The 25,996-nt window shown below is 37.6% G+C and overlaps 1 long non-coding RNA gene across 2 annotated transcripts; it reads left to right on the forward strand.

The window, feature by feature from the left end:
• The first annotated feature begins 204 nt into the window (after positions 1–204).
• Positions 205–18,151, forward strand: LOC140686600 (uncharacterized). Of its 2 annotated transcripts, XR_012060436.1 has the most exons (4): positions 205–621; positions 5,260–5,445; positions 16,670–16,825; positions 17,173–18,151. It is a non-coding gene; the product is annotated as an uncharacterized lncRNA (long non-coding RNA). The 2 variants fall into 2 exon arrangements; XR_012060435.1 differs by having other exon boundaries at positions 16,670–18,151.
• The last annotated feature ends 7,845 nt before the right edge of the window (positions 18,152–25,996 follow it).

The raw sequence follows: 25,996 nt of genomic DNA on the forward strand, positions 1-25,996 counted from the left end.
CAGGCACAAGTCCATCTCTCCTGCCACAGCGTTAGTTCAGGGATGAATACCCAAGCACAAGGCATTCCTGAGCCACTGACATTATATTGGTTCAGGGTAGACACATGATTCAATGGCCCAAAGAGAGAGAAATTCAGGACTTCTCATCTAATGAATTATAAGCCTGTTCCAGAGGGTGTGGTGTGTAGATGTGAGGTAGGGATTGCTTCAGCCATTATGATACCATAAAGAAGACCAATCAGAAAATGGCAGAAGTTAAAAGGCTACAGGGAAACAAATCCAATGGTACCTAATGCCTGCCCATCTTCAGGACCGTTTCAATCATGGGAGCCAAAAGCTTTCTTTTATTGTTCAAGACAGCTTCAACTAGATTTCTTGATATTTGAGCTAAAAGCATTCTGATTTATACACCACCTCAAGGACATAATATGGAGTAAGGATTAAGAAGCCATCAAAGAAATGCCAATTAAGTGAGAGGAAAAAATAGAACAGCTTTAGAAGAGAGGAGAAGGATATTCCTTCATCTTCCTCCTCTTTTTTTCTTTCCTCAAGATTCATGATTGGGTTTCCTGAGAAGAAGTATATAGGACGGAGAAATAACTAGATCTTGGATTAATTAAGGTAACTCTTCAAATATCAATGACTTAAGAGAATGTTAACTTAGAATCCTATTTCTTACGGGGAGTGGGGAGGGGAATTTGGCGCCTGGCATTTATACAAGAACCCAGGTTGATGAAGTCTTGGCACTTTCGCACGAGTTACTTCCAAGATTACTCAGGTTGTTGATATCTAGCCACTGGATGCAGGAAGAAAAAGAAAAGTTGGTCACACCCCTCTTCTGTTAGATAAAACTTAATGACATAGCAAAGCCAACTCCAAAGACACTGGAAAATGTAGTTTAGCTGCTGTGCTCAGAAAAAGCAAGTAAATGGGTGTGTTAACAGCTATCTGGTCTTTGCCTCACACTTACAAGGGCTATGGTTTTTTCCTTGTGGGTTTGGTCAGAAATGGTTTATGCTATTATTTAAACATGTGTCAGAGCCAGGCAGACAGAGTACTGAAACCATCCAGGCAAAATATAGTAAAGAATGGCAAAGATTTGGTCAATACAGAGATTGAGTCATTTTGACCAAAGGAGGGAGCTGTTGACGACTCAGCCAAATATCATCACAAATTTAAGAACATCCCAGAGCCAGGTAGATAACATAGAGTAGTGAAAGCAGCCAGGCAGAATACAGTGAAAAAGAGCAGTGATTTGGTCAATACAGCGATTTAGTCATTTTGTCTAAAGGAGAAAGCCAGCGGTCACTCAGGAGCTGTTGTCACACAGGAATCTCAATTCAGTGTTCCTGGGTCCTCTCACTGCCCAAGATCAACTGGAAATCTAGATTTTTATGTGTAATAATTTGATCCTTAAATGTTGGAAAATAGATTTTTTAAGTCACCAAGAAAACCAAAAGAGCCTCGTTTCTGATACCCAGCTCCATTTACCGACCGCCAGCTTATGACACACACTGTAGACTTCTTAGTCTCTCAAGTAGTTTCTTTGAGCATACAGCTCTAATACTCAGGTGCATATATTAATTAAAATCATACAAATAACCCACCTGTATTTCAAATATGACTAATTGTTAATTTCTAATCATTTGGATATAAAAGTAAATTAAACTTTTTAACATTTGTCCCCACACTCTAAGGGATTAGGATACAGGCATCATATGTTGAGATAACAGTTCTCACAGTCTGCTATTTTTCTTTTGACATTTAAATTTTTCTTTAGAAATTTTTGTTCTCTAAAATCTTTATCATGTATATTTATCTATATAAACTTAAACTGATTAGACTTCCCATGATGTCCATCAACAATTTTCTCTTAGTGATCTCAGGCCAACAATGACACTGACAGTTTTGTAGCACTGTCTGAGGCCCATTTCTCCCTCATGTCAAAGGGTTGCAGTTCACCCCACGTTCTGAGATGACACTCTAAGGGTTTTTTTTTCTTATTCTTTTTTTAATCTCAAAGCCTTCATACATATTTTTACTATTTATAGAAAGCCACTTCTGACTGTGATAATATATGGAATTTCAATGACGATATGTTTTATAAACTTGAAGATCTATGAATATATGTTTACCAAGAAGAATCTTTATAAAATATACTCAGTAGATAAATATCATATAATACTCTTTCAAAACATAATATTCAGGCTTGGAAAGACACTTGTTGATAGTTTCCTTTTCTGTAGACCCTAAACATTTTTATGAAGTATATATTTTTTGCATTTACTTAATTTAACAGCATTTTTCATTGAGTAGATTCTTTCTACTGAGTTCTGTGTAATCTAGAATGATATAAGAGAACCAAAAGTCAGCAATGGGTAGACACTGTAATTAAATACTATCCCTTGGACCTGTTCATGGACTTGATTATAAAAAGGAAAGTAGTAGGAAAGGTCTAAAAGAGTGCTTTCATATCAGTTAGTCTTTGAATTAGATAGCTGAGAGAAATGCACGCATATGTTCAGGTCAAAAAAAGTACGGATATGTCTGGGTCATTGAGATCAATGTGAACAGTGAGGGCTAAAGACCTACTACTAATGATTGTTCAAAGCACTAACGGGTAGCTTTGTGTTCATTTCCTTTTGTTTCTTTAATTTTACTTTCACCTAATGTTAGCCAAAGAGATGTCTTTAAACCTGAGGTTGTGGAGATTGTGACTGTTTTTTTTTTAATAACAGCTTTATAGAGATTTAATTCATGTGCCATATGACCAACTCATTAAAGCATGAAATTCAGTGGTTTTTAGTATACTCAGAGTTTAGCTGCATAACGATCACTGCAATTTCAGAACATTTTCATCATTCCAAAAAGCCCATGTCATCAGCACTCACTCCCACTTCTCCTCAAACGCCTCAGATCCAGGCAACCACAGACCCAGTAAGTAGACTATTTATAGAAGTATGGGTAAGAGAAGAGGCTGGCTTGGATTACAGGGTAGCAGGCTGGAGGGTTTGGATGAGGATTTGAGGAATGCTTTATAAATTACACACCATAAAAATATAAGTAGAGGAAGGAGACCTGAAGGATGAGCATAATGTCAACAGGCAGAGAGAGTGTGAGAAGAAGAAAGCCAGAGGAGAGAATTTCACTTTGAAGATTAAAGGGCACATGAAAGGGAAGAACAGGGAGCTGAGTTACAGACTAGAGCAGCAGTCATCAAAATGGAGTTCCCTTACCACTATCGGCAGTATCATCTGGGAACTAATTAAAAGTGCAAGCTCCAAGGCCTCACCCAGACCTCCTGAATCAGAAACTCTGGGAGTGGGACCCAGAAATCTGTGTTTTAACAAGGCCTGCAGTTGCCAGCGGTGCACACCAAAGTTTGGGAGCCACTTTTTAGAGAGTGGAGTTGAAGCAGTGTGAGAAAGGGCTGGAAAGGTAAGTGGGTACCAGTAGGGTGAGGGGCTCTATTGAAACTGGTAGCTCATGGAGAGGTCACGAGAGCTTTAAGCAGAAGAGATTAATCAGACTGCCAATTCGGGAGTAGTAAATTGAGAGCCCTGCAAGGTGAAATTGCCTAAATGAAATTCAGGTAATTATAGACATCTAACATATTTATAATTGGAGCACAGAACCTGGGATAAGAGTTTTGTTTCCTCCAATCTTAACTAAAATAAAATGAAAAAAAAAAAGCATTTTCAGATTCTTATAACTGGAAAATCATTCCATTGGCGTGGGTAAGAAATCGAAATAAGCTGACAGTGTACTAACAACACCTAAAATCTTATCAGGAGGAAAATGAGAGACTGTATATGGAAAGAAAGTAAATAATCATCAAAGACCTCTTTATCATTTGGACAGGGCTGTTGTGTTGCACAGCTTCATAGAGCACTGTTCAAATCAGAGTTCATGTGAATCATGCCCCCTAGCGGTGTGTAAGTGCACAGCTGCTACTACTACTATCTGACTCCCACCTGCATCTGTGGTTGTCACAGGGCTATAAATCATATATATCCAAAAAAGGTTTAATCTCTAAATCTCTTTCATCACAAGATATATTGCTAAGTAAAATAAGCCAGTTTGAACAAGCTACATACTGTAAGATTCCAAATATACGACTTTCTGGAAAAGGCAAATCTATAGAGACAGTAGAGAGATCACTGGCTGCCAGGGGTTCAGGGGATGGAGGGGAAGGAGGAATAGGTAGAGCACTATTTAAGGGTGGTGAAAGTACTCTGTAAGATACTGCAATGGTGGACACATGACATTAGGTGTTTGTCAAAACCCATAAAACTGTACCACACACAGAGTGAACTCTAATGTAAAGTATAGACTTTAGTTAATAATATATTAGTTTCATCAGCTATAACAAACGTACCACATGAATGCAAGATGTTATTAATAGGAGAAACTGGGGGATGGGGTTGGGCATATGGAAACTCTCTGTACTTTCTAGGCATTTGTTCTATAAAACTAAGACTGCTATAAAAATAATCTCTTAAATTAAAAAAAAAATCCATGGGAGAAAAATAGATAACTTGATAAAGGAGATAAGACTGACCTCAACTGGGTCATAAAGAATAGTTAGAAACATCAAACATCAAACTATAACATCAGAAGTTTAAAAAATGGATTTATTTAAGTAAAAGCAAAATTAAGAGCCACTTAAAGAACTAGATACTCCAAAGTAATTGCAGTTCTCTAAAAATTAAATATTCTGTCATGCTTCTCTGCCTTTGCACACACTGCTCTTTTTCCCAGAACACCTTTCTTCTCCTCTCCGGTGGGAACATTTTAGTCATCTCTTTTATGACTGCTTTTCTGACTCCCTAGAAAAACACTTTTTGTCACTTTGTATGAATCTGTCCTGCAGCACTTTCAGACTGTCTTGTGTAAAGACGATACTGGATTCTTTTTAAGTGATTTTTATCTTTTTGTTAAGTAATAAAGTAAATCATGGTAAACTTGTTCCTTTATCTATTAGCTACTGTGAACAATGCCATTATGAAAATGGCATGTATGTACATGGATGTACAAATATCTCTTCAAAATCCTGCTTTCAGTTCTTTGGGATATGTAATCAGTTCAACTACTATTATATGGTAATTCTATTTTTAGTTTTTTGTGGACATGCTATACTATTTTCCATAATAGTTGAACTATTTTATATTCCCAGCAGGAAAGCACAAGGGTTCTAAAATCTCCACATCCTCTCCAATACTTACTATTTTCCATTTTGTTCTGTTTTGTTTTTGATAGTTATCACCCCAAGTATTCACTGACAGACGAATGGAAAAAATGTGGTACATACACAGAATGGAACATTATTCAGCCTTAGAAAGGATGGAAACCATATCACAATATGGATGAATTTTGAGGACCATATGCTAAGTGAAATGAGCCAGTCACAAAACGACAGATACTACATGATTCCACTTATACAAGGTATCTATTTTAGAGGTACCCCTCTAGGAATCAAATCTATACAAAGAGAAAGTATAATGGTGGCTGCTAGGGGCTGGGAAGAAGGAAAAACGGGGAGCTGTTTCATGGGCACAGAGTTTTAGTTTGGCAAGATAAAAAAGTTCTGGAGATCTATTGCACAACAATGTGAGTATATTTAAGACTACTGAACTTATTAAGTGGTTTAGATGGTAAGTTTAATGTTAGTGTTTTTTATCACAATCCAAAATAATAAAAAAAAAACAACCAGAATCTCTGAGTGTGTTACTGTTTTTAGCAGATCAACCAAGTTCAGGGGTAATTTCACAGCCACCCTTGACTATGTTGTTGCTAGAAAGTCAGGGAGTACTTACTCTTTTCCATCAACAAGCTGCTTTACAAACTTGGTTGCAAGCCTCAGATCACAGCCCCTTCTACAAGAGCGAAATAAAAATATTCCGTTTCTATCTGGAGCCACTGGGGTCTCTAATCATCTCTAATTGCTTGGACTACTGCAAATTTCATGCATAAAATATGCTCCCTTTCTCATCTTTCCTCTTATAAATTTATAATATTGTTAGAGTGAGTTTTCATTATCTTAAAAATTATCCCTGTTTTAGACATTTTTATAGTTAAGTACTGAATTTGTTCTGTCTCAGTATGTCTGCATCATGCTGCCTTCTCTCAAAAGGAGTGTAATTTCTTATTTCTACAGCTAAACATGTTTAGTTGAAAAAGAAAATATTATGCATCATACAGCTGATAACACTTTTTCTGTTTATCCTTTCTGTTCTTTTTCTCTGTGAACAGATCTTTTTAAAATCCAAATCATACATTCTACATCCTAGAGCTAACCTGCTTTTTTTTTTTCTGGTTACTATTACGCATCTTTATAAATAATACTGCCTTGAAAATACTAGTTCCTAAATCAAAGGACTAAGCTTTGAAACTTCCCTAGGATTTATTTCTATAAGTGGAATTACTGAGCTAAATAAGTTGTATATTTTCAGAGCTTAGCTATAAATTGTCAAATTATCTTCCTTTTTAGAACTCCATCACAAAAGTGCCTCCTGCACTATATCTTTGCTAAGACTGTGTACAATTGCTGTTTTCAATATTTTATAAGCTGATGCTTGACTAAACCAATTATTTTATTGATTTAATGTACGTTTATCTGATTTCTTGGGAGAAGAAATACATTTTTAAAAGTTTATTAGTTATTTCATTTCTTCTTTTTATTGTCTATTAATTTTCTTTCCTTACTCTTAAACACTGTCTTTCTTATTAAGGTGTAAGAACTCTTTATATATTAGAGTCAGTGATCTTTTGTCATATATGTTCTCATGTTTTCTTGACTTGTGGCTTGCCTCTTAATTTCATTTATGGTGCTTTGAGGGAAGTAAAGTGGCTTCAGTATTTATGAAATGAAATCTATCAATGATTTATGAGAAAGTTCCTCAAGAAGTGTACCCTGATTTTGATTCAGATTTTTGTCAGTACTGGGAAAAGATGCATTTTTGGTACAGCACAGAAATTGTGACTTAAGGCCTAGAAATCAGACAGGCCTACAGAGATTGGCATTTTATTTGCTTTGGAATGTGTTACTCAACTTCTCATATCAAGCTGCCTTATCAATGACATGAGGTTATTATAAACATTAAAGTTAAATGTCTTTAGCTCTTAGCTTAGTGGATGGTTTATAATAAACATCTAGCAGCTCTAAGGATGATGATGATGGTTATTTAAATCTCTGACTTTTATCTTCACGACCTACTTGGCTTTCTCAGAACTAGATCCAGGTATATATTCTTATTCCTCAGAGATTCAGCTTTGCTCCATCACTCAAACTCTTTTTAAAGCTAAAAATATCTATTCTAGGTTATTCTATATCCCAATTTCCAGAATTGGGTGATCAATATGGTACCTATAACTTCTCACAAACGACAAGTGGTTTTGGTTTAAAATACTTGCTGCATAGTCTTAAGGAAAAAGGTAAAGGCTACAATAGTGCCAGTAGCATGGTGATATCATAAAATTTAATAAACATTAGATGAACTTCCATGGTTACTGGTTCGAGAAGCAACACTTCCCTCCTGTTCTCACCTAGTCTAAATGTGGAAGTGATTGACTTTCTGCCCTTCCTTAAAACTCTTTGTCCTTGTGTTGTAAGATTCCCCTTCACCTTCAAAAAGGCTTCTTGCCCCAGGATATGAGACTGACCAGGCAGCTGAGGCAAAACAATGTCAGATGTTTGCATTTCAGAGAATCTTCCACCCAGGCTCTCCTACCTCTGTGAGCTCAGTCCCCTCGGGGACACTCCCCTTTGGGCACAGTCATTAAAGCGCAGTTTTTTGTGTGTCTCTTGAAGCAGATGCTTCTTTACATTGTGTTCACTGGGCCCAGTGCTCTGAAGACTAGGTCCCCACTTCTGAACTTCTCCCCAGTCACAGGTTCTTTTGTCTGTGTCTTGCCTCCTCGTGTTCTCCGAGCACTTTCCACACATGAGAATGGATTTCTCTGACAAGGAAACCCCAGAAAGTTCACTTCGAAAGTAATAAAACAGATTCCGAAGCTCCAGCGACTTTTCAATGAAATAATGAAAATAATTGAAAAATTTTTATTCTTATCTTATCCCTCACTGCTCCCTTTCTAAATTCTTAAGTTTATAAGGGTTTCAATTAGAGAACAGATTCTTTAAGGTATATGTTAAGAGCTTTTCTAACTCAAAAAAAAAAAAAACCCCCAAAAAAATACTTTACAGTTTTTTAAATTGTTAATGCCGTTTAATGTGGGTATTCATCTCTCTCTGTCCATCAGTTTTGAAGAGGTGTGCAGTAGTTCTCAAATTTCAGTGTGCACGAGGATTCTTCTTGGGATTCCCAGGCCCTTTGCGAAGATTTTGATGCTCAACTTAGGGACCTATGTTCTTGGCACTCTAGAGCATATGATCCTTGTACAATCTCTTTTGCTCCTCGGGATGGTAGCAAAACAAAGACTGTCCATCCCATGCATCCTCTCTGGTACTTTCATCTGTGTACTAAACTGCAGTGAATGATTGCTCTGGTCAGGCAGACACATGCTCAAATCCAGGCACTCACCTTTACTTCCTGGGTAAATTTGAGCAAAACATTTTTCTGCTTACTCAAGCCTCAGTGTTGAGGTCTCTAAAATGGGACAATAATATAAATAGATTGACCTCATAGAATTATTGTGTGGATTAAATGAGAGAGCACATAAAGAGCTCAGTACCTATTAGGTATTATTATAACTGGAACCGTAGGCATGACACTGGCTATTGTATGGATTACTGAGCAGTCTTCATCAATTCAAAGCTCTACCTGAAGTACATAACCCACTGTGACACTGTGATGGAAAATTCCTCCATCATTAGATGCCTGGGTCTCATTTCAAGGCATTGTTTCTGAATTCTATACAGGAATGTTAGCCTCTCAAGAAAGACTGCCAAGACAGAGATTTTTTTTTCTTTCCTGTTCCTTACTCATAACCCAAAGAAAACTTACAAGCTACTTTTCAGCCACATACACAGTTCCCCACAAACATCCTTGGAAGCATTTTAATTGGCATCAGTTTCCTGAGCTTCCCAGCACCACACTCGAGTTTGCACAGGAACCCAATCTGTAAAAGCTGACAGACAACCACACGAGATAGTCTGCTGATCACTCCCTCCAATCCTTCCCTGGTGATGTTCTTTCGTTAACGCTCATTTTAGTACTGTCAATAGCTTTTCCAAGACACCCTGGGGAGGAAGCCTCTGTGGTTATTCTTTCAGTGTCATGAATGAATTATTCATGTATGTCACCGCGATTCATAAAAAAAGTGAAAGCAGCTCCAAATATTCTCACAAGTGTAGTTTTAACATGCAAGGTACACGTCCTACTGATACACGCTTCAGTGCTTTACAACCTTTGATGACTCAAAATTAAGTGACATATTTTGAGCAGCTGAAATGGTGTGGAGATGAGTGAGAGTTCTGTGTTATGTAACTCTGCCTTATAGTTCTGTACTTTGGAAAACTCTTTAATAACTATGCAGACTTCTCCAAAGTCCTCAGGAACCCTTTCTAAAGCCCACCTGTGTGCAACTGTGACCACTTCGAAAACAGTCGAATTCTCAACAGGCTCAGAATATATTTCTAAGAAAAATCCTTTTGCAGACAATCAAAAGAGCTCTGCTGAAATTTCATGCAATTCTTCCAACGGCTTATGTGTCTAGGTAACATCTCAACTGCACAGCTAACAAGCCAAATCAAGCATAGTCCAAAAGAAGAGGTAACCACAGAGAAAGTTAATGGCCCTTCTTGTCATTACGTGACTACAAATTGAGTTCCCAGCAGACTCCTTGGTTCTGGAACACCTATCATGGTTAGCAAGAAAGTGAAATTCCTCATGTGTCTTTGGTTACACAAAGTTGAGGAACTGATCTGAAGAAAGACATGAACATTCTTGCCTCATGCAGTTTTCCCCAAGAAGCATCAAAAAGAAATCATGACTCTAAGGTAGCAACATTCTGTCAGGAATTTGAAATCCAGCTCAGCCCTTAAATCAAGATGTCCCAATGGCAGAACCTCATCATACTTCCATTTTCCAGCTGACAATTGAGAATATCGTATGTTATCTTTTCTCTAGTTGTGTCCCATAGTTTGAAAGAATTCTGCCTACTAAATAGCAATGATATTGATGATCTTCTGCATTATTAAGCATATTATTATGTACCAGGTTGTTACTCAAACCCACTTACCTAAAGTTAAAGGCAGTCCTCTTAACTACTCCATGAATCAGCCTTTCATATCATATCATTTTCAATGTTTTAGAACAAAGAAATATATAATTGCAAATATGATATTTTAGACATTATATAATCAGCTTTAGCAGACAGAGGGTAGAATTCTAGATAAAGCAAAATATTTGAAGTTTTTATCAATCTACAAATAAGTTTTATTTTCTAATATAAGCTTTCATTGGATATATTTTGAAATACTGAAAATAAATGAGAAATCTTTATTTTCATCTCCTCCCCCATTACAGCCTTTCTAAATTCTTAAGTTTATAAGGGCTTCAGTTACAGAAGAGATTATTTAAGTTATGTGTTAAGAGCATTTCTAACTCAAAAAAAATGAACAAAACATAATATTTTACTTTAAAAGTTTTTCAAATTGTTGATGCACTTTAACATGGTTATTCATATACCTCTGTCCATCAGTTTTAAAGGGGTGCCCAGTAGTTCTCAAATTTCAGTGTGCATGAGGATTCTTCTTGGGATTCCCAGGCCCTTTCTGAAGATTTTGATGCTTAACTTAGGGACCTATATTCTTACACCTAGACAACTGCATTCTCAACCAGCCTCTGACAAGATTCTGGAGCAGATAATCCCCAAACCAGAACTCCTTACTCCTTAGTCAGAATGTCCTCATTTTCTCCCATGCCTGCACAATTCATTGTCCACATGACATCAGGAGTGATCATTGGGGTACCTTGTTTAAAAGCTTCCTTTGGCTTCCTGATACATTTAGAGAACATTCAAACTTGCTAGCTTGGCCCACATGGCTGCACTTCTCTGGCCTCTACGTACCTCCTGAGTTCATCTCTTGTCACTTTCCTCAGTCTCACTCTGACTGAGCACCTTTGTCTTCTCCCATGGCTCAAAAAGGCCTGACTTGGTCTGGTTCTAGGTCTGTGCTCTGGCTGTACTGACCGCTCTGCAAAGCTAGTTCCTTCTTGTCATGCAGGACTCACTAAAATGTCATCTCCTGTCAGGAACCTTCCCTGACCACCTCTACTCCAGCAACTCACTCCAAACTCTCTTAATGCTATCTCCCTGTTTGATCATCTCCATCAAGCTTGGCCTGACCATTCATAGGGCAGGGGCAAGAATTCAAATGAAGGACCCCCATTTCTCTATTCCTCCTTGGTTTGTCCCTTCCCAACTGAGAGTCTCACAAATATGTGTGGATGGAAAATGACACAATTCCACACATATCCAAGATCCAGTCCCCACAACAATGCCCCTTGGCTATCCCTCAGGTTTAGGGGTTCCTGCATGCTTCAGCTGCACCCACAGGATAGGAAAAAGGTATTGGAGGGTTCCAGAAGTGGCCAGGGCCATTAGATGGGGGAATTCTGGGGATCTGAATATCTGGAGCACATTCCCATGGCCCACAAAATCCTCACCTTCTAGGAAGAGGTGGAGGTGTGGCCAGAGGATGGCCAGGACAGGGTCTTCTGATCCACATGGCCCAGGGCTGGGGCGGGGGGGGGGGGGAGAGTTGTGCAGGGGCTCTGACAGATGACAGAAACAGGTCTATCACTTTCATAATCTATAACAACAGCTACTCCTTCCTTGACTGCTTTCACATTTTCAAACCACATGCATTATATAAATTCGTAAAGGCAGGTATCTTGTCTGTCCCATCTGCAGCTGCATCTTCAGCGTGTATGACAAAGCCTGGCATAGAGAATTTGCTAAATTAAAATCTGTTGAATGATGAATGATTAAATCATAATCGCTTACAAATATGCATAAACAAAACAAACGTTAAACACATGTCAATCACGACCACCATGACAAACATGCCAGGAGCCCTCCTATGTGCTTCTCATACAAGACCCTCTTTGTTCCTTAAGACAATCAACCAAAGTAGGTAGGAGGAAAATCTCCCCCTTTACAGATGGTACAGAAAAGTCAAGCAATTTGACTAATATACGGCTAGTAACAGGCTCAAGAGGCTGTTTTCTTTTTCAAGATGAAAAACTGAATGAAGTGTAGGAATAAATAAGTGAGTGTGCAAGGGTGGGGGGGGTAAAGAAATGATGAGTGAATGAATGATCATCAGTACACCAAATTGAAAAAAAGAAATACCTTCTTCAATCATATTTAAAGAAAACAGGGCAAAATTTACATTCGAATACAGTTCAAAAGTGTATCATGTGAAAGAACTCATAAACATACAGTTTTTCCTCCATGAATGAATTTCCCAAGTATGTGGGGAATGGGCCACAGTGCAAGATGGTGGAAGAGAGCATCGTCTTGCTCTCATAGACAGTGACTTATCAATAACGGCCATCTGAAAGGGTCTAAACAAGCATCCTTCTAGCTGTGAAAAGAAGATCCTGCCTTTGGAGACCACCAGGGCTTTGGAAACTTGAGAGCAAGAAAGATTTGAGCATATGGTAGAAGATTATTCGCAGGGCATCCTCTGGCTCCCTCCGTCCACATAGTACCGAGAGTCCATCAGACTCAAAGCTTATGAGTGTATCTTCTTCAAAAAGCTAGAATAGTTGATTTTTTATTTCACCTTGAGAGACAGCAGAAGATGGATTCCTAATGTGCTGCTTAATTCTATTTGAATATGGAAAGAATTCTGTTATGTTTCACATTTGAATGAAGTTTTTAAATATTTTAAAATAGCAATTTTTTTCTAATCAGTGAAGAAAATAAGCTAATTTGGAAAGAGTTAAATTCTTTGTGTTTGAGAGTATGTACCATATGTTATTTTCTTAATACCTTAGTTCTAACATTAAAAAAGAGACAGATATTTTGGCCCTGAAGTGATAGGGTCATTCTATTCCTGATACTGAATGTACTGCAGAGATAGGCCATTTGAGCAAACAACATGAAATCATAGAAATGATGTAAACTATTATTAGTATCACACAAGAGTGTTTTCATATTAACTCTCACTTCAAAAGTGCTCTTTGAACAATTTTTTTTGAAAGCCAGCTTACTTCAGGGTAGAAAAGCAGAAACTTATATTTCTTCTCTCAGTCTATGTCATCATTTGTACTATTTTGTTTTTTACTGTGAATCAAAGCAGAATTGCTTACCACGCAATTTTCTTGGCAAATAAAATACCTTAAGATTGGCATCAAGATGCAAATCCTTTTCTTTGCAAAATAAAGCCCATCCTCGCTATGCATGGGTTGTTGGACTCCCAACAGGACTGATCTCATGGTACACACTTTCTAGTCTTTCTCATAGATCACAAAAAAAAGAACTGTAAACCTACAGACACATCCCTTTTCCTAGAGCCTGGATAAACAGACTACAACTTGTCAAGCACTTCTCCTTCGTTTCTGTACTGCACTTACGCAAGGAGCAGCTAATTCATACTCTGCATTAGGAGCGTCACCCACGTCTACAGTGAGAGATCTACAAACAGATGCCCAAGAATGTAATTGCTCTTCCACAATGTATGCCACTGATATTTTGCAACATCCATCAGTGTTATTTGATAAGGGATTTTGCCAATAGCTCATTCTGCTTTCCCTGTGATCATACTATTTGTCATTAACATGGCAGCTGCTTTTATTAGCTTCTTGGCACTAGTGTGACTTGTACCTGTGTTTTGGCAAGATGAATGCAATCTTGAAATACGCTTCTGTAGTTCTGGTCTTTTTTTCCACCACTGACAACAAAAGGCATCAATTTTGCATCAGAAAGCATTATTTTGAGCTTGTTGAGGAAAAAGAGGTCACTCTTCTTTGAAGATAATGTGAACAGTTCTATGGCTTTATTCCAATATTGGATACAGTTTTTTCGTGAAGTTTCTTGATAGCTTGCTAGTCTAAATTCACGCACTCTTTAAGATATTCATGAAATATCTTAAGACTCATTTTTCTTAGAACAATACCTATTCACATTATGGATAAGCACTAGAGTCCCAGCCACTGTTTAAATTTGCAATGTGTTCTGAGTTGTAGCCATGTATATCCCAATTTAATCACCACTTTTATGCACCAATGAACTCCTCTTTGTGACTTGCACAGTTTTCAATAAGCGTAACATTCAATAGGAACAAAAACACAAATTTAACAATTAACTGCGTGTTAGCTGAGATAAACTGACCCTCAGTCTTGGTCAAACATACACAACTCTAAAATGCAAAGAGAATTCTGTGACTAATGCAGTAAGGCTTATACCCCATTCTGTGAAATGCATGTAAAAAAGTGTGTTTATTGGCCTCACCCCATAATCTCTGAACAATCTGTGGCGGTCATTGCAGAAACCCCTGGGCTGGAAACTAGCAGGGCTGGGGAAACCCCACTTTGAGAAACACGTTGCAGGGCAGTGATCGGTTCCTTCCATAGTCCTGTTTTTACCTTAAGAGACTTGCCATCTTTGGAAGAAGACCCCACCGGTACACAAGCGGAAGGCCGTGAGGGACACTGCAAGGTGATGACAGTCCCTGTTCTTCTGCTCGCTCTGCTTCCTGTATTTCCACCTTTCCCTGTGTTTTGCCATTCTGACAATAAGGCCTCTTGAGTACCATTTCCTGGACACCTGAGTGTGAATTTATATAAAAAGATATGTCTCTCATACTGACTCTGAAAGTTTGTATTAAGCCTACCTTTGAGAAAAGGAAACTGAAACTCAGAAAGTTTATTAACTTGTCCCCTAATCACTTACCAGTGAGTGGCAGGGTTGGGCGCAAACCCAGGCCTTTTGGGCTCTAAATCTGGTGCCATTGGCCTGCATGCTCACTGTCTTGTTAGAATACACATAAAATCTGTTTTTACTTCCTTGTTCTAAAATCTTCAATGATTTGCCACTCCCTACAGAAAGAGGACAGTGTGGCCTTCACATGCTCATCCTGCCCTGACTCCCACAGGCTGACCACTTCCCAAGAGCACCATGTCCACCTCTGCTCTCATGATTAAGTTCAGAATCATCACCCTCACTTGCCATCCATCCCTGGCTTTGTCTACTTATCAAAATTCAGCCCACCCTGCACACCTCTGCTCCTGGGTCAGGCAGCAGTCCCTGATCCCCCTCAGATACCAACTATTCCATGGGAGGCACTAGCAGAGCATGACGGTGACACCTGGAATGACATATTCACATCACAGTTGTCTGCCCTACTGATTGCCATTATGTGGTCAACCAATCATCAACAAAGGAACCATCTCCATCCATCGGGTGGCTATTTCAGTGGCCTGGCTAAGGGAATCTTTCCTACATCAGTTACTTGCAAAGCTTAATGTACAGAGTCATTTGGGTAGTGTATTTAAAATTCAGATCTTCAAACTATACTCAGGAAAGAGTTTTCAGCAGGAAATGACCTAACTTGATGCACTTTTAAAACCAGATCACTCTGGCTGCTGTGTAAGAGGGACGGATGCAGGGAGACTAGTTAGATGGCTACAGTCAAGAAATACATGACATTGGTTTGGATTAGGGGTGGCAGGGCCATGGCAATAAGTAGGTGGATTTAAAAGCTATTCTGATTGAAAGCAAAAGGGACATGGGAGAAAATGCACGTTGCGGGTGAGGATGAGTTGAGTTTTGAGGGCCTACAGTTATATAGACGGAACAACTGGGAAATTGAAAAGTTTGGAACTTAGGATACAGAGGTGGGCTAGACAGGATTCTCAGAAAATCACGCACATTTTGGGAGGGAGGGTTTAATGATCAATGCAGATGAGACTTCCCAAAAGCAGGTTATTGCAAGGAAAGAAGAAACATCTTTAGAGGCATTTGCTGGTGAAACACTTACATTATCCTGTTCTTATCATCCTTGTAACTAACACTTATGGGACACTTACTATGTTCCAAACACAATACCAAGCACTTTTTAATCTCAGAAAATATTTCAAATATCCAGAAACTCCAACACCAATTCAATGTGGATTTAACAAATATTTACATTTTGTCAGTCTTTTGTCAGATTGTTTTAAAGAATACAGTTGAGACTAAATATTTGGCGTGCACTGCCTCAAATATTCCTCAAGACTATGTGGTGTGGTGGGTATGTGTACCACCTCCTGTCCTCAGTCTGTCCCTCCAGCAGCATTCTCTAGTGTTCCCTGTGTCCCCTGACCTCCATGGAATGCACTCAGTGTTCTCTTGGCTTTTGGCTTTCAGTTGATTTACCACAAGAGGGAGCATCCACTGGAGATTGGAGGCAGGGAGGAGGGCAAGTCAGAGTCTGTCTCACCATGACATCACCTTACAATGATTGTATCCACGGCCAGAAGGCCACTGCTTCTCTCAGAGTATCTTGTGCTCACTCTCTTCAGGTTCCAGTATCCTCTCCCTATCTTGTCCCTTGGGGTCGACAGGTAGGAACAGTTCAGCTGCTGCTCACCCTGAGATCTGGGATGGCATCTCCCGCCTTCCTCTATGCATCACCTCTCCACTTTGTAATTAACCCCTTGGCAAGTAAAGCTCCTCAAATTTACCTGATTTGGATATGTCTTCTGTTTCTTGTTAGACCCCTTCCAGTGCAATCCTATGTTACAGTGGAGGAACCTGAGGTTCACAGAGGAGGCAGCAGCAGAATCAAGACTTCATCATGAGCCATCAGACTCCAGAACATGTTGTGTTCTTACCCCTCTGTAACATCACCTCCCTGTGTCAGGGGAGGAAGGTAAAATGAGAATGTACAGAAAAAGCCAAGCTGGCCATTGTGGAAGGAATGTTCTAGTTTCCTGAACAAGCTAAGCTTGGACCTAACTCTGGGTCTTGCTTTTACTCTTCCTTTGTGTGTGGTTCTCTCCTGAACCCACTCTTTATTATCATTTCTCTCTGAACATACATTCTGATAGCAGCTTCTTCAAGTTCCTAACTTGTGGTACTCACCCCCTGTTACCCAGCAACTTTATCATATCACCATGTTTTATCTTCTTTAGAGCACTTATGTTCTCTGGATTTACCCTCTTCATTTATTCATTAACTTGCTGATTAGTATTTTTCCTACCTCTCACCCTCTGGCAGATGGAAGGTCTACGAGGCCAGGGAACACACAGGTGGTGTTTGCACTCCCATTCCCGCTGGTGATGACATGGCCTGATACACGCAAGTAAATGCTCAACAGTAATCAATGAACGCACACATAAACAAGGAAGGAAGGAAAAAGTGAAAGCAATTACATAATTTTAAGGCAAACTCAGATAACAGTGAAGGGGTGACTGGTGGCCATCTAGGAAAGAAAGTAAACACAAATTATTCTTTCTAGATGTTTGACATTGAAGGGAGAAGGGGGCACAATAGCATCGAGCCCTGGTTTCTCAGCTGAAGAGATGGTTCCAAGAAAACAAAATCCATGCTTCTGATGTTCTATTAATTAAAAGGATCACTTGACTAGGAGTATATGATACTTTAACCTTTGCAATGACAGAACCAAAATAAATGCCTTAAAATAAGAATCAAAAGAAACTGGATTATATTTCTACTGGTTTCCACATCATATTGATATATCCCTTACTTGGGAAGATATTTCCCCCCTTTTTTCTTATTGTGAAATGGCCAGCTTGTTGCATTTCTGTTGCTGCTGCAAGAAAACAAAAGGACACCAATGAAATGGTTCATTCCAGAATCACTGTCCTTGTAAATCTTTGTCTTTTGAAATTCAAAGGTCAATGATACTTTCTATATGCAAATGTAGTTGTTAAATGTATTGCAAAGGACAAGTCCTGGTGATTAGGGAAAACTAGAAATTTATCACAGAGATGGCTTCAGGAATGTGGGGATCACCATGCACACAGTATGACAACTAATGACAGTCTTTTTAATTCTCTCCTTTCTGTGGCCTCTTCCACATACACACAAAGCCAACATTTACTATGCTCATGTGTCAAAACCAAATTCAATATCTTTTTAGACACTGTAATAGATGGTAATCCTTCATTCTGCTAAAGATTAAGCTGAACTTCTGCCCTTTAATAAAAACTTTAATAAAAATTCTCCTGGCAAATTTCATGTGGTCAAGTCTTATTTTTAGTTTTGATTTGGATGCTTTATATTGAAACTAAACAATCTGAAATGACAGGAACCACTGTTATTGTAATATCTTGAATTTGATATGATTCTTTTCTCCAAGGAGCTTAAAATGCTTTCACATACAGTGGTTTATTTTTCAAAATGTCAGTCAAAAAGGGAGATGTTGGTTTCCACTTTGCATTCTTTCTTGCTCGAAAATGTCTGAACTACTCTCACAGATGTATTAATTTGTGAAAAATTAGAGAGAGAGAAGGAGAGATGGTGGCATCATGGATTTCTAGAATTTGGGCATAAAAGATAGATAATCCATTATTCTGGGTTGCATAGTAAGAGGATGTGGAATGTTGTTTTAAGTCAATGAGACTTGGGGGGGGTTTATTACTGCAGCATTGACTCACCTATCCTGATCATCCAGTATAAATAGAGTCACCTGTATTAAAAAATTCTTTGTATCATCTACGAAAATCACATTTAGTAAAAATTCTGTGCCCCAACCCTATATCTAACACCTACCTACTGTGTAGCTACAGTAAAGCAGAGATCCTTTCTGAGTTTCAATTTCTGTTTCTATGTAATGAAACCAAAACTGCCTACCTCACATGGTTGTTGTAAGAATTAATGGAAAACTTCACCCAGTGACTGACATCTATTAAGAATGTATTAAATGGAAGCCATAAAATCCACAATTTCAGTGTAATGAGTTATTGACTAGCACTAAAATAGGTCAGATTGGCAAGTCATACATCCTGCTGTATTCTTCAATTCTGCTTCTGTCTCCAGAAATTCTAAGCCTTCAATTGTAGCAGCTTCTACTAAGCTGCTGTTGCCTCAGTCATGTTGGTTTTCCTAATTTGTTAACTACACTGAGTGGTAACTAGGAGCTGTACTATTACTTTACCTTGATCTGGGCTTTCCCAGCCTTAAGTTTCTGGTTTTCTCTTTGGAGACAGCAGACAAAGCTCCTTCCTTATCATATCTTTAGGTGACTATCTAACGTCAGTCAAGTCTTCAAAGTGCTCATTCTAGTCTAGTGATGATTTGATTTGTCTCATTCCTTAGGAAAGATGCCTCTATTTATCTCTCTATAGTCCTGTGTGTCTTACTCCAGCTTTCCTTTCAATATTGATTGGTGTCTTCCACTACGTAACACTGAGAAATCAATGGTAGCTTTGCATCTTAAGAACTTCTAAAATAATTTTTGTTCTACTTTTTTATTAGTTGTCTGAAAAAAATCATGTGCTTTTCTATTTAAAAGCAGTATGTTGTTTCAAAGGTGAAAGACTGAAAGCTTCTCCCCTAAGATCAGAGGCCAGACAGGGAAGCCCACCTCACCACTAGTTTTCAGCTCTCTACTAGAAGTTCTAGTCAGAGCAATTTGGCAATAAAAAAAAAGACAAAAGGCATCACACGTTGGAAAGGAAGAAGTACAACTATTGTTTTTCACAGGTGACATGATTCTATATAAAGAAAATCCTAAAGAATTTGCATACTCACACACACAAAAAAACCTATTAAAGATAACAAATTCAGCAAAGTTGAAGGGTACAAAATTAATATGTAAAAATCAGTTGTATCTCTATAAACTAGTGATGAACAATCTGAAAAGGAAGTTAAGAAAATAATTCCATTACAATAGCATCAGAAAGAACAGACTACTTAGGAATAAATTTAACCAAGAAGGTGCAAGATTGCACACTGAAAACTAAAAGAAAGCCACTGCTGAAAGAAATTCAAGGAGCCACGAGTAAGTGAAAATTTCCCTGAAATTTTACCTAACACATAGTTTCACTATTACAGGTTGGGTATATATTATTATAGACTTTTTTTCTATTCAATATCAACCATGCTTCTTGGCTGGAAGCAATGGAAACTGTCATACTGTATGACATTTGGTAAGCAACATCACCTCTCTGAGTTTCACTTTATGCATCTGGTAAATGAAGATAGTATCAGGACCTACTGCATTTAGTTATTGTGAGGATTAAAGGAGCTACAACATATAAAATTTATAAAACAGCACCTATTACAAAGAAAGATTCATCCATGTTTCTTATTATATTAACATTTTAATTGGTTTTGTTATAATTGGGCTTTGAAATCAACTATAGCTTATTATTTAAAATGCTCCATTATACCTGGCCTTCCCTTACAGCCTAACTTACCACTCTCATGCCAAAAAATTATTTTTCTCTAAGATTTGTTTCCTTATTTTTTGATTCATCATGGCTTGTTAATTTTCTTCTTCTATACTTTAACTTACCAAGACATTTTTCTCTTAAGTGGCACTTCCTTCTATCAGCAAGTCCAACCCAGAAATTTATATAAAATCTACTCAAGTCTCAGCTCTTCTCTGATTACTAGGACCCTTGATATACATCTCATGGGGATAGTATGTGTGTTAGGTTGCATTATTCTTTAAAGTATTTGCCTTTCAGGATGAGACCCCTCTCCACAGGAGACTTTTCTAACCAAGGCTATATGATTTGCTTGAGACAATGGAAAGCAAGTGGAAGCGACATTCACTACTGATTCTGGTGATGGTTTCATAACTTTGTGAACATATTAAAAACTGTGAATTATATATATTAAATGAATCAATTGCATGTGAATTATATTCAACAAATCTTTTACAAATATACAAGTATATAATACTCAAATGTAATAAAATTTAATATACATAAAATGGAATTAAAGGGAAGAGATGATAAATATTTTCAATTATTAAAAAAATGTGATCTATTTCAACGAAGAAAAGCCACAGGGAAGGCGTAATTAATGTTTGTGAATTGTGAACTTTCTGAGATACTCATTACAATTTCTGTGAGTTATAAAGAAAACCTATTGTCAATTTAATAGTTGATATTCAACATATCATATCAATATAACAGTATCAGTTTAGATTAACTTCATCTATAAATGACAGAAATCTCCCAATAATGATTGTATAAACAGTACTGAAATACACACTTCTCTGAAATAAATGTAGGTAGACCAGGACAGGTAAGATGGCAAAAGAGCACCAGGAAGCCAGGTGCCTTTTCATTTATTGCTTCACAATCAACTCTTGCCTTCTACTCATGCTGCAAGACGGCTGCTCCAACTCAAGCCATCATACCCACAGTTTGGCCCCAATGAAACAAGAAAGGACAGGAGAGGGGCATGCCTTCTTCTTTAATGTTGTTACCCAAAAGCTACATATACCTATTCTACTTACTTACATTACCATGACAAACTGAAAGAGATACTTGGAGTTTTTATTTTGCTCAGCAATCAGCCCAGCTCGCTTTAGGGGTTTTATTCTAAAGAAACAAGGGAGAATTCGTGTTTGGTGACAACCTGTGGTTTCTGCTCAACCAAAAGGCAGAATGACCAGAACTGCCGCACAAATACTTTCATTATGTTCTCGGCCAAAGGTCATTTACAGAAACCCTGCTCTTTATATTAGCCTCTATTGCAAATACTTTGTGAACATTAGTGAACCTCATTTAGAGAGAACAAGCAGCCTAATGCAGGGTCACAAATAAAACAAGGAACAGGCAAAAATATGAAGTGTTATGGGCTAGGTAACACTAAATTTGGTATGCGGCAGGCAAGTGAAATGGAGGGGGTGTGGGAAATTGACAAGCTCTGTCCTGCTGAACGTGACAACTGGGTCACAGCGCCCATTTATTAAAACATGTAGACTCCTGAGTCTACAGTTAAAAGACTTTCCAAATATTTAAGAGAAGCCAGATATCTGAATTCTTATTGAAATTTGGATTTTATAGGAAATCTCTTTTTTCTTAATTTTGTTTTTAATATTTAACAACTATGTGCAGCTTCCCTGTGGACCACTGACTTGAGACAGCTGGCTGAGAACAGTAAGACAATGTCTCAGCTACTTAAAAATGGATGGCCCATCAGACTCAGAAAGTAACCTTTATGCTGAAAATTATTATACAGGGTGGTAGAAATAAGGCAGTACTCACTCATAGTTACTGACTTACGGAGTAACAGAACGTCACCTGTGTTGAACATTTCCTGTTAGTAGGTATTATACTTAAGCCTTTTTACATTCATTATCTTGTCTCTCTTCACAAAAATCTTGTATTTTTTTTTTAAAGGGGAGTGGATAAAAATTGTGGGCCAGAAGGCTTTAGTGACAAGTCTAGGGTCACACAGCTAGTAAGTGATAGAGTTAGGATTTAAACCTGGCCCTGTCCAATATCCAAAGCCATGTTCTTAATCATTATCTAAAATCATATGCAATTTCTATGCCTTTTCTGGAATAGGGTAGGGTAAGTTTGCCACAACATAAAAAGAAGAATATAGTAAAAAGGGATGCAGAATCTCAACACTTAACTGGAAGGACACAGTTTACCCCATTAGAAACACAGCATGAAGGATGCAAGTTGGAGGATTAACTAAAGTCCGAAAAGTCTCCAGAGAACCTCTCTGTTCAAAATATCATACATTATCTTTAAACAACACCTGGAGGCCCCTCACATCATTTATCCCATTAAATGAGAAAGAGATTTTGATGGTAACCATTTCGTAGCTTTAAACCCACAGTGGAGCTCTGTCACTTACTTAGCACAGGTGTTTAATTGTGATAAATTGGAGAAAGTCCCAGTATTCAGTGCCCTCAAACTCCCACTACCATCTGGGTAGAGTAGGGTAGTGGCTTCCTGTCAACAAACTTGGTTGTAAAATTTCAAGGGCAGTGGCCTATGGGAGAGCCACAGGGATAGATCAGGAGATTGGGTGGGCATGGCGGGGCAGAGCATTTACAGGATAACAAAATATGGGGGATAAACAGAAAGCTTTTCTGCATATCACCCTTTTGATAAGCTACTTCTTTTTCAATGGAATATTAAATATCAAAACACTTGAGTATCTTGGTGAGCGACAGATTACACTGTCATTTTGTGTGTTAAGGGAAATTTATGTTGACGGCTTTTGGCAAATCTTTCTGCTTCCAGAGAGTGCACAAATGTTTCTGTGGTCCGCCACAAGAAATCAGTGCATGTTTTAGTTAATCAAAAATGGATTAAGAGGGGAACTTCTGTCTCCAGCTGATAGGAAGTAACAGGGGCTAGATTTATCTTCTCACCAGAAATAATGGAAAAATCAGATAAAATACGTGAACCAATGCTTTTCAAGACACTGAAATGAACATCAGGCAATGAAGGAAAGTGATTTCTGAAAGACAGAAAAAAGTGAGATGCGCCCTACAACTGAGCCAGCTAACTGACTTAAGAGTTTCCAGGCCACAATACAAGGACAAGAACTGAGGCAGGCTCCTAAGGTGAAGACACAGAGCTGAGAGTCTGGGGAGACCAGGGCTGCTGGAGTCAGCAGAGTACTGAAGAGGAGGGCTACACACACACAGGGTCTTCCAGAGAACTACAGAAAATCTCTCTTAGTCAGTAGAGGAATGATCTATGTGGTGTGGGAGAAAACTACCAGAAACCCAGCAAGGACCACCTGAAATGTAGGTGCATGGCACCTTTATAATACACAGACCCAGGCAGGACCAAGAATGGAGTCTATCCTCTCCAGCCAGGTTGGAAAACCTTAAAATTCACTGGGCATTGGGTATTCATTCAGAAGAGTCTTGCCTTAGTAGTGGTTAATAATTAGCCCTGCGTAAAAAGTGCTCTGCTTCTACCTAACAAACTTTTAAAAAGGAAACTGAAAATAATAAAATTAAATTAAACGCTTTCCAAATGATTGAACTGCATGCTAAAACAAAACTCAAGAATATTTATAAGAATAGAAAACATCCAATACCCAACAAGATAAAATTAACAATGCCTGGTATCTTATCAAAAATTATCAGAATGCAAAGATGTAGGAAAATAAGATAATAATGAGGAGAAAAACAAATGACCAAAACTGAACCAGAACTGACACAGATGTTGGTATTAGCAGACAAAAACATTAAAACAGTTAATATAATTGCATTCCCTGTATTTGAAAAGTTAGGTAATACATTAAATACTGAAACCCTTAAGTCTAACTTCTTGAAGTATAATATAATATCTCGGATGAAAAGTATACTGAATGGTATTAGTGGACAATTCATCATTGCTGGAGAAAAGTATACTTTAATATATAGCAATACAAAGTATTTAAAATGAAATGCACAAAGAAAACTGAACAGAGAATTATTAAGCTGTGGGACAAATTTAAGCAGTCTAATATTCATGTACCTGGGGTCCTTAAGAAGAGAAAGGCAAGAGGGGAAAATATTTGAAAAATAACTTCCAAAAGTTTCCAAATTTGTTGAAAATAATAAAACCATAAATCCAAGAGACTGAACAAATACTCGATGCAAAGAATATGAAAATAGAAAAATCACACCAAGGCACATCATAAACAAGTTGCTTAAAAGTAGGGAATAAAAAGAAAAAAATCTAAAAGCTGCCAGAGAAAAAAGATGTATTATATACAGAGAAATAGAATGAGGAAACGGCATATTTTGTACTGAAAATAATACAAATGAAAAATAGTAGAGTACTATCTACAAAGTACCCAAAAAGAAAAGAAAAAAACTGTCAATCTAGAATGTAAAACTATATCCAGTAAAAATATCTTTTAAAAATGAAAGGGCAATAGAGACTTTTCAGGCATACAAAAGCTGAAATAATTCGCTATCATCAGACTTGCATTACAAGTAATGTTACAGGAAGACCATTAAGTAGAAGGAAAAAGATACCCTTTGGAAATAGGGATGTACAAAAAGGAATAGAGTGTTGGAAATGCTAATCACATGGATAAATAAACAAGCTTTTTTTTTTCTTTATAATTTAAACCACTTTAAATGATAATTAAGTGTTCAAACAAAAGTAATCCCAATAGACGTGGGGTTTATAACATTTGTAAAAGAAAAATATACAACAACAATAACACAGAGGCAAACAGGAGAGAAATTGAAACGTATAATTATAAAGTTTTTAATATGCAAAGTGGAGCACCATCACTTGAAGTTAAACAGTGGCAAGTTACAAGTACATATTATAAAGCCTAAAGCAGCTAGTAAATAGCCGCCCAAAATTTTAAGCTAGTAAGGTGATAAAAGAGGCAAAGCACAATATAGATCCAAAAGAAGGAAGAAAATGTGGGAAAGGAAACAAAAGCCAGATATTTCAAATAGAAAATAAATAGCAAAATAAAAAATTAAAATGTTATTATATCCAATGTTAAAATGTGCTTAATCTCCACTTAAAATGCAGAGATTGTTAAATTGGTGAAAAATGCAAGCAACCAATCACGACATGCTCAAAAGAAATGCAGTTTAAATATATAAACACAGAGAGGTTAAAATTAAAAGGTGGTGAAAGATATACCACACTAACACTAATCAAGGAGGTGGAGGGGGCTGTACTACTATCAGACAAACTAGCTTTCAGAGCAAGAATATTTCCAGGGATAAAGAATATCATTTCATTATGATAAAGGGGTCAATTCATCAAGCAGGCAAAGTAATCGAAAATGTTTATGCACCTAATATCAGAGCTTCAAAGCAAGAATGATAGAACTGCAAGGAAAAAACAGACAAATCCACAGCAGCAATGAGAGATTTTAACTTTTAATACCATTCTCTTGATAACTGAAAATCGCAATCAAAATTCCAGGAGGCTTTTTTGACACTGGCAAAATTATTTTAAAATGTGTATGGAAATGTAAAGGGCCTAGACGAGCCAAAACAACTTTGAAAAAGAAGATGTTGGGGACGAACAGTACCTGATTCAAACACTTACTGAAAAGTGACAGTAATTGAGACATTGTAGTATTAACGTCAAGGATTAGCATCGAGTTAGACAAACAGATCAAT

This window comes from Vicugna pacos, chromosome 17 (assembly GCF_048564905.1).
Source record: "Vicugna pacos chromosome 17, VicPac4, whole genome shotgun sequence".
Lineage (NCBI taxonomy): Eukaryota > Metazoa > Chordata > Mammalia > Artiodactyla > Camelidae > Vicugna > Vicugna pacos.